Source organism: Pyxicephalus adspersus, chromosome 1 (assembly GCF_032062135.1).
Source record: "Pyxicephalus adspersus chromosome 1, UCB_Pads_2.0, whole genome shotgun sequence".
NCBI lineage: Eukaryota > Metazoa > Chordata > Amphibia > Anura > Pyxicephalidae > Pyxicephalus > Pyxicephalus adspersus.
In genome coordinates this window covers 135087224-135103074 of record NC_092858.1, presented here as the reverse complement: position 1 = coordinate 135103074, position 15851 = coordinate 135087224, and positions in this window count along the sequence as shown.

The following is a 15851-nucleotide window of genomic DNA, read 5'->3' as shown; positions in this document are numbered from 1 at the left end:
AGTTACAAAAGTTTAAAAGTCAATAAGTCACTTTTTTATGTTTTTCATGGAACATTAAGTCCTTCAGGTAGACCTACATTAGAGCTTCTTTCATGAATAAAAGCAGATTATGTTGCTATGACAAATGTAAAAAAAACTTTAAATATTCAAACATACACTTGAATATACTTACCTAAATCGGCAGGAAACACCTTTGATTTGAGTAAAAAACCTAGGGCACCAAATGAGGCCTTCACTGCTAATTCAAAACAAGTAATGAAGAGAAATGTTATTAAAATTACATTAATACATGTATCAACCATGTGGAATTTTTAAACATTTATTTAAAAGGGGACAAAATCACTTGGACACAGTCAGTGTATTTTCCCCCCTTTTCTAGAGGTTATAATATTTTGTACTTTCAATTGGTCACTTGGTCTTAAATGATCATTTGTGCAATATTGTTGGCCACCAGGAGATGTCCCTGTGTTGTCATGTAAAGTGTGTAACAAACTCATGTCTCTAGTTTCAGACAGCAAGTTTGCAACACACTTTAGCGGTCGCCAACCGGTGGTCTGCGAGAAAATTTTGGTGGTCCACGGCTCTGGCAGGCGCACCTCTTAGCAGGGTCAGGAGAAGGACCCCGCTTGGGGGGCCGCACCGACCAGAGCCTCAGACCACATCCCCAGTACAGTTCCCAGGCTTGGGAAGGTGGGCGGGTTGTGTCCAGGGATCAATATCCCTATGCAGACTCAAATCTGCGATGGGAGAGTGGGCAGGGTTATGTCATAATGACCTCACTATGGGGGAGGTTTCTCCCCCTTTGAGTGACACACGGCTCTCTGTGCATGCGCGGTCGGGAGCCGGTGATTTTAGTGGTCCGCGGGACAGAAAAGGTTGGTGACCACAGCTTTAAATGACAATATAGTGCCATCTACTAGAGTGACTGGTATAGATTATTTTTCCAATGGCAGTTAGCGGAAAATCTGGTTTATCTCCGAAATATACAGGATAAGACCAGTGGTGTTTTTTTTATGTTTCCATCTACTAAAAGTACAACATAGAAGACAATAAACTGCAGCTGACATGATACACCTGAAATAATAATTGTAGAAATATTACCTTCAAAATGTATTGTTAAAACTCAGGAGAATGCAGTAGATCTTCAACCTCTACAAAAGTAATGTCACCTCTAAATTATGGTTTGTAAATTTAGGTAGACGGCATTATAAAATATGTAAATAGCTTTTTAGTAAAAACATAAGGATTAAAAAAACAAAAACAAAATAGCAAATAGAAATATCAAACTATAGTAGTAAGATCATCAAAAACATTGCAGAATAAAACAAGACCCCCTACTCAGGCTTTAGACGTACAGTAAAAATGAAAAAAAAAAATCTGTAACAAATCTTTTTTTCTTCTAGATACTTTTTTATTAAGATAATATAGATTTCTGGAAAACATATTTATTTCTTGTTTCTATTTTTATTATCTGGATAAAGTGTGGTGTACTGTACCTGCCATAAAAGGCATTGGTATTATTCATTAATTGGGGTTAAAAAAAGGAGTACTGTTCAAATATTTTAACGTCTTTCCTAAAATATGGATCGAAATTCGGCTGATCAGTTAAAAATGTAAATCTAATATTCAATTTTTCGGTGTTTTGAATGGTTCTTTGTGAGACAGAAATGTTTATTTAAATTTTCAAAAGTCTAAATTCAGCACCCTCAAAGTAAAACTTTTGAAATGCCACAACAAACTGGGGCCTGATAAGATATTTTATGTATACTATATTTGATTTAGAATGTAGTTTCTGCTTTAAGCCAACACTTAAAATGCTTCTAAACCCAAATTCAAAAATCACTTTAACAGTCCTTAGATGTGGCGGATGCATTCGTTTATTCGTTTATTTTCATCTGTGAGCCTGCAAGTAATACATTTCTTGGTTACAAAGCCTCATTCTCTGCAATGCAATAAAAACCTGTTTTCTATCAATCCTAGGACTACACTTCTCTTCTTTTACCACTAGATGGTGTTGTGCTGTACAAATTGCAGGAATAACAATGCATCAGCAGCAGAAGACATTGTAACATATATGCTAGTGATGTAATAATATACATAAATTATTCTAATAAGGAACTGTTGTAAGACTTCTTCATTGATCACCTTAATGCAATTGATATGTTCACTAGTAAAGTAATTTGCATATTCTGAACAGTTCTAAGCAGACACAATACTTAATGTTGACATATTTACAGTATGTTCATGTCAATGTATACATCAGTTTTCTCTTTAAAGGGATAGCATTTAATTCCGATTTAACACAGATCATGCATTATATATATATATATATATATATATATATATATATATGGTAAAAATACCCTCTTACCTTGAATTTCATCAAAGGATGTTTACACTCTATGGGTTATACCCATACTGGCCTTTTTGTAAAAGTTTGTAGAGAAAATGTTCTAAAATTTTTAAGGTCATGTTTATAAAAGCAGTTCATTCATTATTCAGTAATGCTGCTTCTGAACAACCTACTGATGTTCCAATTCTATTTCTACATGCAAAGCCATTTGTTAATATGGGATACCTTATGTCTGGTCACAGATTGAAATCATTTTCACCTAAATTTTTCATTCCCCCTCCTTGTTTTTAGTTAATATGTATTTATGTACAACATGTTCTACTTTAGGACATCTGCTATTTAAAAATTAAGATGAACAGTATGCAGAAAAAAAAAATTTGGGGGAGAATTGTATTTCCGTATTTCTACCACGAGAGGTCAGTATTCGCAAAGCTTTTGTTGCTGGATGTCAATCTGATGAGACAAATACAATTTAGCATTTCATGGTTAGGAAAACGATTAGTACCCATCAAGTCATTTCTTTCTGCACAGAAGGACAGGTATACAGATAAATAATTGTAATTTGTGGGCAGGGTAAACCTGCCAGGGAATAAAAGACTCAATCAATTTCTTCAATGTATTCAACAAACACAGTAAATGCTTTGCTTCTTGAATTTGCAGCATCTTATAGAACTGATTTTTGTATGTGTGGGTGGTATTATCGCTTATTCTTTGCTCTTCTTTTCTCAAAAGAGCTCTCACTTTAAAATGCTAACTGTCTTTCCATGCTGTAGCTGACAAGAAATAAATGATTTTGCCTAATCTTGTTGTTAGCTTCTTTTAATGCCTTGTGATATGTATTTGATTTTTTTTTATTACTGACTCTGGGGCCTTATGGAAGAAAAGGCAAGTAATGGGTTTTACAGGGCAAAAGAGATTATTTAAAAAACCTAGATAATTATGTTGTTTAACAACCTACAACCAAGGCGATTTTTATATTCTGCTGTTTATAATGACAAGAGGTACAAAGAGTATCTAGAATTTGATTGATTGACACAATGCTGGGATAGTTTGCTATTATTACTGAAGCCACAACGTCATAGGGTTGGTCTACTAAAGGAGTGGAGGCTGTTTACTTTAAATACTCAACCATATGAAAAGGTAATGGAAAAAGACACAAAGTGTGCAAGCAGATCAGTAATAAAAGAAAAGACCTGATTTAATAAAGCTCCCCAAGGCTGGAGAAGGTGATTTTTGGTGATATCATTACCGTGCTGTCACCTGGCTGAAACAAGAAGAGTACCAGAACTGAAAAGTAAGACCCAAAAACAAGAATGGAAAAACAAAAATAAGTAGTAGTATCAAAAAATAATAAAGAAGGACAGGGGGTAGGAATTAATTGGGGTTAATTAAAGTAACAAAAGATAAATAGCTTTTATTTAACAAAACTATGTCTCAATACACTAAACAGAAAAAAAAGATGGTGACAAGAACATAAAAAGCTGACATTTGATGATTGATGATGAAAAACTCCAATAAGCTTTAGTCACCTCATATGAAATTTGCAGATTTCCTCTTCCAATATCTTTAAAACAATTGATAGATGATCTGATTGTGTGAATCTGTACTCAGAAGGATAAAGGTTGTAATAAAGGAACGTGGTGGTTCTGTATTAAGCATGCCACTCTCTTGTTATTGGTTCTTTACAGCCTTGTTTGTGTTTGCCATACTTTTTTACAATTCAATTTTTTCAAAGTTGATATCAAGCCTGAATTAGCATTATCTACAGTGTTTGTGTGCATGTGGGCATGTGTGTATATATACATATATATAAGTATCTATATATCAGTTTTGGATAGTGTAGGGAAGCATTAGGAACCATCTCTTTTTTTGTTCTGCCTATGTCCTTGTTACATACACATACACTGCATGTGTCTTGTGTACCATTGAAACTCAAACAGAAAATACCAAATTACCCCAGTTGAAGGGTTTGCTAAAATTGTGGGTGCTCGCAATTAGAAAGGTATTGGCATGAACAGAGTTGGAATAGAGTGCTTGAAAGGCATTGGCATGAACAGAGTTGGAATAGAGTGCTTTGAACTTTCTAAGTGGGTATGTATATTTAAATATTTAGCAATCGATAAATATAAAGCTTATAGTTGGACAGCCTTCATAAACTTGTGGACATTGGCAACCATGATCACGTCAAGGCAGGTCTAGCCCTATTTTTCTACAATACTATGTTTAAGGAGGACTAACCTTATGAAAAAAATCACACTTACCTTTACTTCTGCAGATCTCTTGATTCCTCTGAAGTTGTCTGTGATTGGGTCCTGCACCATCCTGAAATACTCCTTGGTCCTGGTGCAGGGGAAGCAGAAAGCACTGCCATCCTCATTTGTCTTCCTTCTTCGTCACCCGATCTTGTACTGCGCAGGTGCGAGATTGGGTGAAGTAGTCTGCTGTAAATAGGTAAAAAAGAGTGACAATTTCACTGCATGTTTGTGAGATTGGCATTTTTTTAAACTAATATAGGAAAAAGTCCTGTCTGCCCATGCTCGAGATAAGGCAGCCAGCCGTGGCAGTAAAAACAGAAGGGGAAGGGTTACACTTTTTTTTTCTTTTTTAATAATATTATTATTATTATTTATAAACAGGATTTATAAAGCTCAAACATATTACGCAGCGCTGTACATTAAACAGGGGTTGCAATTGACAGACGAATACAGACAGTGATACAGGAGTAGAGGACCCTGCCCCAAGGAGCTTACAATCTACTAGGTGGGGGGAAAAAAAAAATCTCTGTTTGCCATTATGGCCCACTGCATATCATTGCCTTGTCTAGCCATCTCTAAATTGACAAAAATGCAATTTTTGTATATATCTTATGAATAGTTACAGGTTTACAACCTAACACTATAGAAGATGTAAAGCGCTTAAGAACCCTGCACAATACAATTTACATTTGAATTCTCTGTTCACTATAAAATGATATGACCAAACTATATTTAATTTATATTTATTAAGTGCACATACAGTATACCACCAAGAGCAATTTTGGAAACTGCTTGCCTGCGAATTACACATCACACTAAAACAAGTTCTCCTAAACCTTTTATTATAAGGAACAGTAATGAACAAAATAGTAATTAAAAAAAAGAATTTTGCTGAAAATTCAACTTAACTATTTTACCTGATCTGGTATTGGCACCAAAATTTCTGTCCCAAGTTTTCCTGTAAATCCAAGGTAAGGTGTAACCAGGACAACATGATTTTCTATACAAATATGTCACCTTGAAAAAAAGTATTTAGTTTTTTCATAAATAAAAAAAACATATAGCCAGAAAAAGATAATTTAAAAAGCCCCCTGCTAAGTTAATTGCAAATTGCAATTTCCATTACAGAAACATCTGAATATGGATGAAAATATAAAAGGTATAGCACAAAACTGACCTGATTTATTAAAGTTCTTCAAGGTTTGAGAAGATACACTTTTATCAGTGAACCAGGTTGATCCATCAAACCTGGAATGGATTTCTAAAAAGACATGCCAGGATTTCTTAAAACACAGAGTCATGCCAAGTTTGCTAGATCACCCAGCTTTACTGATGAAAGTGTATCTTCTCCAGCCTTGGAGAGCTTTATTAAATCAGACACAATGACACTACAGACAGTAGCCTAATGTCATTCTTACTGCCAACAGACAGCCAAAAAATAAGCCACTTCACCCATGCAGTAACACCTGAATACACTCCTAACATGGAAGAGCATGGACTTTGTGGATCATGTGATTATTGATTTGGGTAAATAAAGGGACTTTTAGATTTTGTTTTTACCTAACATAGCATTTCGAAAATATGGTGGAAAAGTCAAGTGTATTCATTGGTTCAGACACTTATTACTCCAAGTTAATTGGATTAAAACATGGCTAACAAGACAGCTAAGAGTCCTATAAAGGTGACTATGTTTGATCTGGCTTTGGGCCCTAAATACTATTTATTTTTACTTACAAGTATTTTACTTACTAACTGCTTGCTTATTTATATGTTGAATTTTGTTTGCAAAGGCTGCTTTATAAAACCCTGCTTCTTCTTTTTGTTAATGCAGCATTATCTCATGACTACATAGTATTTCCATTTTCATAATGTTATATGCAAAACATGGGTCCCAATCAAGATCTACCGGTGTTATCTGTCCTTAAAGACATTCTTCGTATCTGGGTCAAAATGTCTTCCTGTAGACTCTGTAAACAAAAAAGGGAAAAGAATGTAATGAGACGTCAACAAATGCCCTGAAGTGAATCTTCTGCACGTGTTTTATATTAGGCATTGACTGTCCATGGAGACAGCTGGATAAAAAATAACAATGGATGAGGCTTTAAAGAATAATGATGCCTGACAGTGACATTCTGTCATTGCAATATGGATGAAATAGCCCTTGCAGCCCAATTAGGCAGTCAGATCAGTCTACAACCCCTATAAGCATACATTCTATAAGGAAAAGGAAGATGTAAAACTTTGCTTGTGAAATGCAGCTTGACTTTGTATTTAGGCTATTTATGTTTACCTATTAGTAAAAAAGAAGAAAAAGCATGACTATATTTTGAATGAACTTAAAACTATTTTGTGTATAAATATATTCTAACTAGCCAATAGGATTAGTTTGTAGCTACCAGCTACATAATTAGTGTTACACAAGAGCCCTGCACACATAAACAGAACAGAAAAATAGAAACACTCATATGCCATGCTTCAGATTACATCAACCCTCTAAGCAAAACATACCAGAATCCGAATTTATTACTCTGATTAGTTCTGTCCTCCATTATTTCTGTTTCTAGAGGCATTACAAACACAGTATATACAGCAATAGCACACTTAACACAAATAATTAGTTGTAAAAGTATTTGTTCATCTGCTTTTCTACTTTGTAGCTATCATTTAATTTGTTTTTAATGGTGACACATGAATTGTGCTTTTTGCATTGCTTGAAAACATGGTATTACTATTTTTCTATTTTTGTGTATCGAGTTGCTAGTTAGGCTTGTTATAAAAAAACCTGTACATAGCAGGGAGGATGGGAAACCAGTTGTGTATAAAAAGCCTGGGCTGTTGCGTGTTGTAAAAAACAGACATCATTAGTGATCCAGTTTTTTAGAGTTGGGTAGGAAACAAGAAAACATTATCCTATCCTGGCAATTTACAACCACAGTCTCTTTCTTAAGCAGGCAACTAAGTCTATATATAGGTGGTAGCTGGGAACATTCCTGATTCTAATGACATGCAATGTGCCTATTTTGAAGGGCCTTGGGTTTGCAAATAAAATTCTATTGAAAAACCTGTCCCTAGACAGGAATTTACTAATCTAGTTCCTACGCCTCTTTTAAGGGGTTATATTATATAATTTTCAGAGATGATGGAGAAGGTTTAATACCCAAACCTCATTTGGTTCCTACAGCTTCTTAGCATTAAACTCTCCCAATAGGGTTTCACTTTAGAAGCAACTTTGTACCAGGTCCTGACTGCAGCTTCGGGCAAATGAAGGGTATAGTACATGTGTTACGTTCCTCTAGCTTTAGGTTCGAACACAGGAACAGCCTAAGTTACATCCTCACAGAACAAAAAAAAAAAGCTCAGATCTCTAGTCCAAGGGTTCTAGTACAGGCTACATTCAGCTATACCAACAGCGCTAACCATGTTTAATAAAGCTTGGTCCAATCCACTGATGAAAAACATTGACAAAGCCGCCTGTAGCCTACACAACAAAGATTAGTAGATGATGTAACAAAGGAAAATTCTAAACACATATTTGTGAAAGAAAATTCTAAAGTCTTGAACGAGAGCTCAGAGAACATGTTTCTACATTAGCAAAGCCCAAACAACTAGCTTGGGAAAAATGTGAAAGGAAGCATGGAATGCCAGTTGCAGAATTAGGATGGAAACATTTTTTTCTATTTTGTTAAAATAATACAAGTTTTACAAAAGAATTACATATACAACATGGTACATAATAAAGGATAACAACAAACTGGTAAAACAACATTTTCCTGATGTAAGGGCATAAAGTGAGTTTACTGAATAAAAATGAGAACAGGAAACCATTTATAGCATTTTTGAAAAGACAGCACAAACATTTTTCTGCATTTTTATTGCCATAAAGCTTTTATGATCTGAATAAAAGAAACACAGTGTGGGGTTCCGCCTGCAACTGAAACCAAACCCTTCAATAAGCTAAATTTATTAGCTGAACAAATCTAAACATCAATTACAAAGGTAATTTCATAATTGCTTAGATGCATTCAGCCAATCACAGTACAACTGAGGACAACTGTCCCTTGCTGCCCTGGCTGAGCAAAATGACAAGTGCCCTATCCTCGTGGACAGAGTTCACGCCATCGTTTACATGCATCTAGCCAATCCAGCATGAGTGAAACTTTACTGGACTGGCTGAACACAAGGCAAAGCCTCTACCTACCTGGCTGTAGTTCCTGTCAATCCAGATAGAGAGCACCTGGCACTTAATGGGAAGCAGCCATCGCTGGATAGATGGATCATCTTGGGCTGCTTTTTGGACATCAATTCATTCTGTAACCGTAAGTATTAGCAGTACATTACATTTGTTAACATGACATTTTTTACTTGTGTTGTCTTATTTCTAGAGCTGTTTAAACCCCTTCCGGGAATAGGTAAGGGGTACTATGTACCCTTGTACCCAATCCCCAGGGTGAGGGTATGGATATCTGGGGATATCCCCCCAAAGGTAATAGAGATAAGAAACAGATTTAGAACCTCAATAGTCAAGGCTTGGGTCTTAAGGCCTTACTTGCACATGCAGCAAATGCAGAACAAATTCCAGTAAGTGCTCCTCTCTTGCAGACTGTTGAGCACCCTGTCTAAGCCAGCAGTCAGGGTCCAGGAGAATTTCATATGAGCTTTTCATAAGGAAACACCCTCCAAAAATTACCCATCTGGAAGTGGTACAATGGCCCAGGCACTAATGCTATCCCCCACAAGTAGGACCAGTAGCCATACAAGAACAGTACACCCAAAGCTTGTAGCCTGAACTGCACTTAGACAGTAGTAGATTTGTCTGTAGATCAGCTTTAAGGCCTAATCTCCATTTGCTTCAAATGGACATTTTTTGAAGCCTCTGAAATGCAACACATGGTCAATTTTGTAAACATTAATGCTCATAGACACTTTACCTTCATTTTACTCTCGTTCTTTCTCTGGGTTATGGGAGTAAATGGGTGATTTAAATGCCCTCTCTATTGATTTTACAATATTGGAACAAAGCTTTAAAAATTCACACATTTTCATATGGTTTTTGACAGATGCATGTCCCTGACCTGCTGTTGTTGTGAGTTGTAAAACTCTATTGTGTGCCAATGCCTATTGTAAATTATAACCTTGAAGTAGATACATTATTGTTAAATATATAGGCATATACAAATAATAAGCCTTACCTTCTTTTCCCTCATAGCACTGAAACACATAGCACATCTACAGCATACATTACATGTTCAGTTTTACAGTAAACATATTTCTGTAACAGAAAGCAATTTATTTCATTATATGTATGTGACATTTACTATCCTTGAATGAAGAAATGTTCTTCTGTTGTGGTGCCCATGCTACTTGTTCATTGGCAAAGCGCCAGGAGAAGCACATATCCTGGGAAAAGTGCACTTGATGAGAAGAAAGCATTAAAGAAAGCATAAGTATTCTGTAGTGTGGTTTATAGGAGAAATGTTGAAAGCTGATAAAAGGTGCAGTACAGCTGTACTCTCTCATATGTTTACTGGACAAGGTGTACCATTTTAGATTTTATAAATAATAACAATGGACCATAATGTGTGGCCATCATCATCAGTTTTCCATCATCAATGTTTTGGACCTTGATTTCACTGTTTTATGTATAGCACATTGTATTAATGATATCTTAGATATTAGTTTATATATATTTTGTTTACATATTTAGTTCTGTAATAATTTTTACTTTTTGTTGTTCTCTTTATCACAAACCCAAGTAGCTGGGCATGTAGTAGCTGTACACTCAGCAGCACCCTAGACCGGCTGGGAGACAGAGAACACCCCTCCTGATAAGTCACTGGGCCTGATTTATTAAAGCTTTTCAAGGCTGGAGAGAATACACTTTCATCAGTGAAGCTAGGTGATCAAGCAAACCTGGAATGGATTTCTTCAATGTCATTTGCTATTTGCTAGCAAATGCTTTGAATCCTGGACCAGATCCATTCCAGGTTTGTTGGATCACCCAGCTTCACAGGTAAAAGTATATTCTCTCCAGTCTTGGAGAGCTTTAATAAATTAGGGCCACTGTGTACAACCATGGTCACTGAAAGCAAAGGTATACAGGTGTAATTACAGGTGAGCTATTTAAACATTTACCCTTCTGCTGGATGTTCACAGTTTTTCTTGTTCTTGTGCTTTTGACTCTACTTTACCATACCTTTGCTCGACCTATGCTCCCATCTGTTCCCTGGTATTTTGGTTTGACATATTGCCTTCTGCTCGCTCATAATTACACTGATTACACCTCTACCTACTTCCCAGTGCTTTGTCTTAGTGAATTGTCTTAGTGAATTGATTCCTTGACTCATAATTATCTATTACTTCAGTGGTACCCATTGTCTTGAGGTCTGCAACCTGGCACATGTCTGCAGTGTACTCACTTTCAGAGTCTCTGGTGAAGACCTGATAGAAACTTAGAGCCTGCACCCTAATATGTCAGGTGCCAATCGACAGGCTATGGTGGAGATAGAATATTTCTGACAGGGGTAACTAAAACCCCCTAAAGCGTTGTAATGATCTAATGCTTTCCAAAATAGTAACCTAGAATAGATAAACAAAACAGTAATTCGTGATCAGTAGAATCATGAAGTAAGAATTCTAAATCTGCATACGTGCATACTAACACCTTTAGATCGTTGTATAAAAAAAAGGAAAATTACTTAAAAAGAAAAAAAACAAATGATTAAAATTATTAAAATACAAATCCTTAAAATCAGTAAAACAAGAGACAAGCAAGAATTCTAGACCTGAATACTTTCATACTAATACCTCTGAACTCTGCTCTCTAGATCCTTGCTTAGGGAATTTATGTTATACAGTAACAACCATCACTCAGGTGTGCTCAACTGGCACATGTGCACCAGATTACAAGTGGTTGTGCTGTAGAACATTACATAGGTACAGTCACTATCTAGAGACCTGTATAGAAAATGTAGAATACAGTGGATTCATTGCTTGAGACTGTGTCTTAAAGAAGCATAATACAATCAGTTGCACTATAATGCAACAATGTATTAAAAAAGAATGAATATAGTATTTATATGTCTCCTTCTTATCCTTCCCTGCTACACAGAACTGCTAAGCAGTTTATCTGAACAGCCATGGCTAAAATGTCACCTATAGCAATCACAAATGATCGTTAATGTTTATCAGTTAGGGTTCAAACCTACTTTATGGCTTTATCATTTGGTTTAGCTTTGTTTCTGTTTTTTAGTTTTAATGCCAATATATGAGCTTGATTGCTGAATAGTTAAAAAAATAAGCCAACATGTTTATCACTTTATTTTATAATCAAAAGGATTATATTGTCCTTTATGATAAGGAATGCATAATAGAATAATGCATAAATTCAAAAAAGGTTTATAGCATTGTGTGTGTTTTATCTCATGAAAAGTGCAAATATCTTGTTTAGATCAGTATACAAATTTGGCCCTCAAACAACTTTGTTGCAATACTTTTCTGTGTGATGTAAAAGATAATTATTCTCATATTAGCAGAGTACAAAAAGCCACAACATTCAAAGAGGGGTAATCTACTCAAGCATGCAAGGAAATTACTTTATCTTCCTCTTCTAGAATGTTACTGCAAAGTGACAATTGTTATATCATGACTGCTTTGCTACAAAACTACATGGCACAATTGTATTCATAAGACAATGTGATTCCCATAACATAATCAATCTTATCTGAATATCAGAAAAAGTAATCAAATGTTGAGATTGTTTCAGGAAAAAAAGGAATAGCATTGCAAACACATTTCCAGCAAAGTAAAAGAACTGTGATGGTTATTGTTCTGTAAAATGTGCACATTTTCATATTAGGTCATAAAAATTTTAATGTAAATGGGTGAGTTGATTGAATCTATCACGGTTCATATCAGATGCATATAGCTTTGTTTTTAGATATAAAATCATTTTATGCGTTCTGATTTCTACAGGAGGATGTTGAAAAGCCACACTTGGGAATTACATCTCTGGGTGACACTTTATAGTGTAAAACATTTTATTTTGTATCTCCTTCAGTTATATATTTTAAAGAAAAACCCACTCAGTTTGCTTTAAAGTGCAAGTTTAGGTGAAGCAATAACTACACTATAGAGATTCATATGTGTGAAATGAAGTACCTGAAAAAAATGTAGCTGTGTTCAGCTGCTGGAATACAGAACCTGCCAGACTCATGACATGTTCTGGATTATCCCACACTTCTCCTGAAAGATAGAGGGCAAAAAGGTTGGTAAAACCTTCAGGTTAATTTGCCTACCAAAATATTTTTTTAAAGATATGAAAGGAATTAATCTAGCAGACCTTTTTATTAAAATACTTGTTTATTATGTATTATAGACACGCACACAAATGTATAAAAAAATGTAATTATTTTCCCTTTTTTTAAATATTCTATTATTTGTTTGAAGTTAGTCCTTAGTAACCTGCTTTTCAAAAAAGGCATGTTAATAGTTTAATTGCAGTAGGTCTCTTTAAAAAAAGAAAATGTTTTTTTTACAATACTTAACCTAACCATGTACTAAGTAAACTGTTGAATACAAGTATGGAAGGTATATCATTTTATTTTTTTTATTTTTAGGTAAAGATTTAAATGTATCAAAAATAAGTAATTACTTTACTTTGGGATGTGTACCTTAGGTTAGGCCTAAATGGACAGTTTGAAAAATGCATGTAAAAACGTTCCTACTGCGTTTTTATATATTTTTATGCACTTTTACTAGTGTTTTATGATTTACTAACGTCTATGCTGGTAGAAATGTGGGAAATGCCCCCATTGAAATCAATAGACCCGTTTACCCGTGTTTTACTGCATTTTCCCACACTTAACCATGCGTTTTAATTTTTAAAATGTTGCTGAAAGCATTATCTTAAACGCCCAAAATCGTGCCTCAAGGAAACGCCCTAGTGTAGATTAACCCATTGGAATGCATAGGAATTTCGAACGTGGGCTTTTAAAGCCTCAGGTTAAATGCTGGGGAAAACATTTGTGTAGACTAAACCTAAATTTTGATAACAAAAATGTTGTTAAAAAGTACTAACTGAGGCGTGACCATGGAGCTGGAAGACTGGGACCAAAAATGGGTCATGATGGCCCACTGCATTATCAACGATTCAGAAATATTGCAAACTATAAGTTGCTGATGCACTGGTACATGGTGCCAGCTTGTTTAGCTAAGATAAAACCCGATCATCAGAAACACCTGTTTCCCAGCCTGCAGTGTGCCTGGCACCCTGTACCATTATTGGTGGGAATGCCCTAAAATACTGGACACACATATACCAAATTGCGTAAACATTGGTCAGCCGCTCTTTCCCTAAACACCCAGTAGAGGCTTTTTTTACCTTGAAACCAGAGGTTTGCACCTCAGTCCAGTTCCGATTACTTACTCACCTGTTCATAGCTGCCAAGATGGTGCTATTGAAGGCCTGATGGTCCGCCACCCCTACTATAGCTCAGGTTAAACTGTGTGTGTGCTATACTTACTGAATCAATTACCCGTTTTCAGAGAATGTGGTCACCTCACATTTTATACCCCTTGCCTTGAAATGTGATTGTTTAAAAGTTGGAATGTAAACCTTTTTTCTTTGTAAAATTTTAATAAAAACTTATTGAAACCAAAAAATACTAACAGAAAAATCATTAAAGGACATGCATCAGAAAGATCATTTTAATGATGCTTTTGTAAATAAAAGTATAATACTAACAATACTGACAATAGTGATAAAACAAATGGAACTACTTTTGGAAAAAATATAGTTATATTTGTTTGGAATCTGGAAACTCCTTATGCAAAAAATTCAAAAGAAAACAAGGGAATAATTAGCTCTGCCAAAGTCCTGAAGGAGCAAGACCCCATAGATATTGTTATTGTTTTTAACAAACAAACATTACTTTTTCACACAGTGGCTACAAACAAAAGTGATATACTTGACTACAACACAAGAAACATTTGCTTTTTTAATTATTTATTCAACTAAAATATAAAACATGTAATACTGTACTATAGCTGGAATTGCAGAAATTATTTATTGTACATATCTTTTATAAATGCTTACTGGCAGATGAACTTTTGACCACTCCCATATGCCAATTTCCTTTAGTTTCAGGATGTTTGTGGGTTTAATTGCATGAATTGCTCATTTTAAACCTACTCACAGTATTTGAATTTGGCTAGGCCTCACTATAACCCCTTTTCTGTTCTTTTTGAACAATTCTAGGCATTGCTAGTTTGCTTTCAAGCAATATCATATTGTAAGAAACATTTCCTGATCTTCAACTTTCAGCCAGACAGCCTCACTTTTTCATAAAAAAACATTTTTATGATGCAGAATTCATCCATAGAGCCCCGGCCCAGAAGCAGCAAAGCAACCACAAACCATAACATTGCCAGAACTCAGCAACTTGTATGGATTTTGTCTCCTGAAATGCTTTGTTTAATTTTCACCATATAAAACAGTGAATCATGTAAGGAAGAACAAATGATAAAACAGATCAAATTTTTGCTAAATGATAACAAAAATTAGGTGTGATCACCTAAAAGAACCTAAATAACAAACAAGGTGGTAATAAAAAAAAATGGTTTTATTGTATACAAATTTAGAATTTGTCCAACTTTAGAAGCAATCTTATACTGGAAGTGTAAATTATCAGACCCAATGAGAAAGAAGGTTTTGTTTTTCCTCTTTTTCTTATTACCCTGTAGAAAAATATATTCTATATGTGTAATGAAACTTTGTAATGAAAAGCCCGCTCCATTTCATGTCTACCCATGCTTTTTTCCTTACTCCCTTACCTGTTTTGTTTTTCTTTTTGTGTTTTTGGTATTGTTTCCTTATTGTTTTGCTGTCAGATTATATATTTTATTTGTCCAATTTGTGATTATATGCCAGTATTATCCTTTGTGTGTGCACTGATTTATGTGTGTTTTATACTCAACTAAAAACCTAAATAAAAAATGTTAAAAATAAATAAATTAATAGGTTAGGCATGATAACAAAGGGAAAAAGAACAATAAACAAAGGGGTAATAGAAAGTTAAAGGGTGAAAGTTACAGGTATCTGTTTACAAAACAGAACAACTATAAGTAAAAACAAGCATCATCAACCTATATAATTGTGATGTTTCAACCAATCAGACTACAGGTAGTCCCTGGGTTAAGGATATCCAACACACGGACGCCTCCTAGATACGAACAGGGTTTCCCTG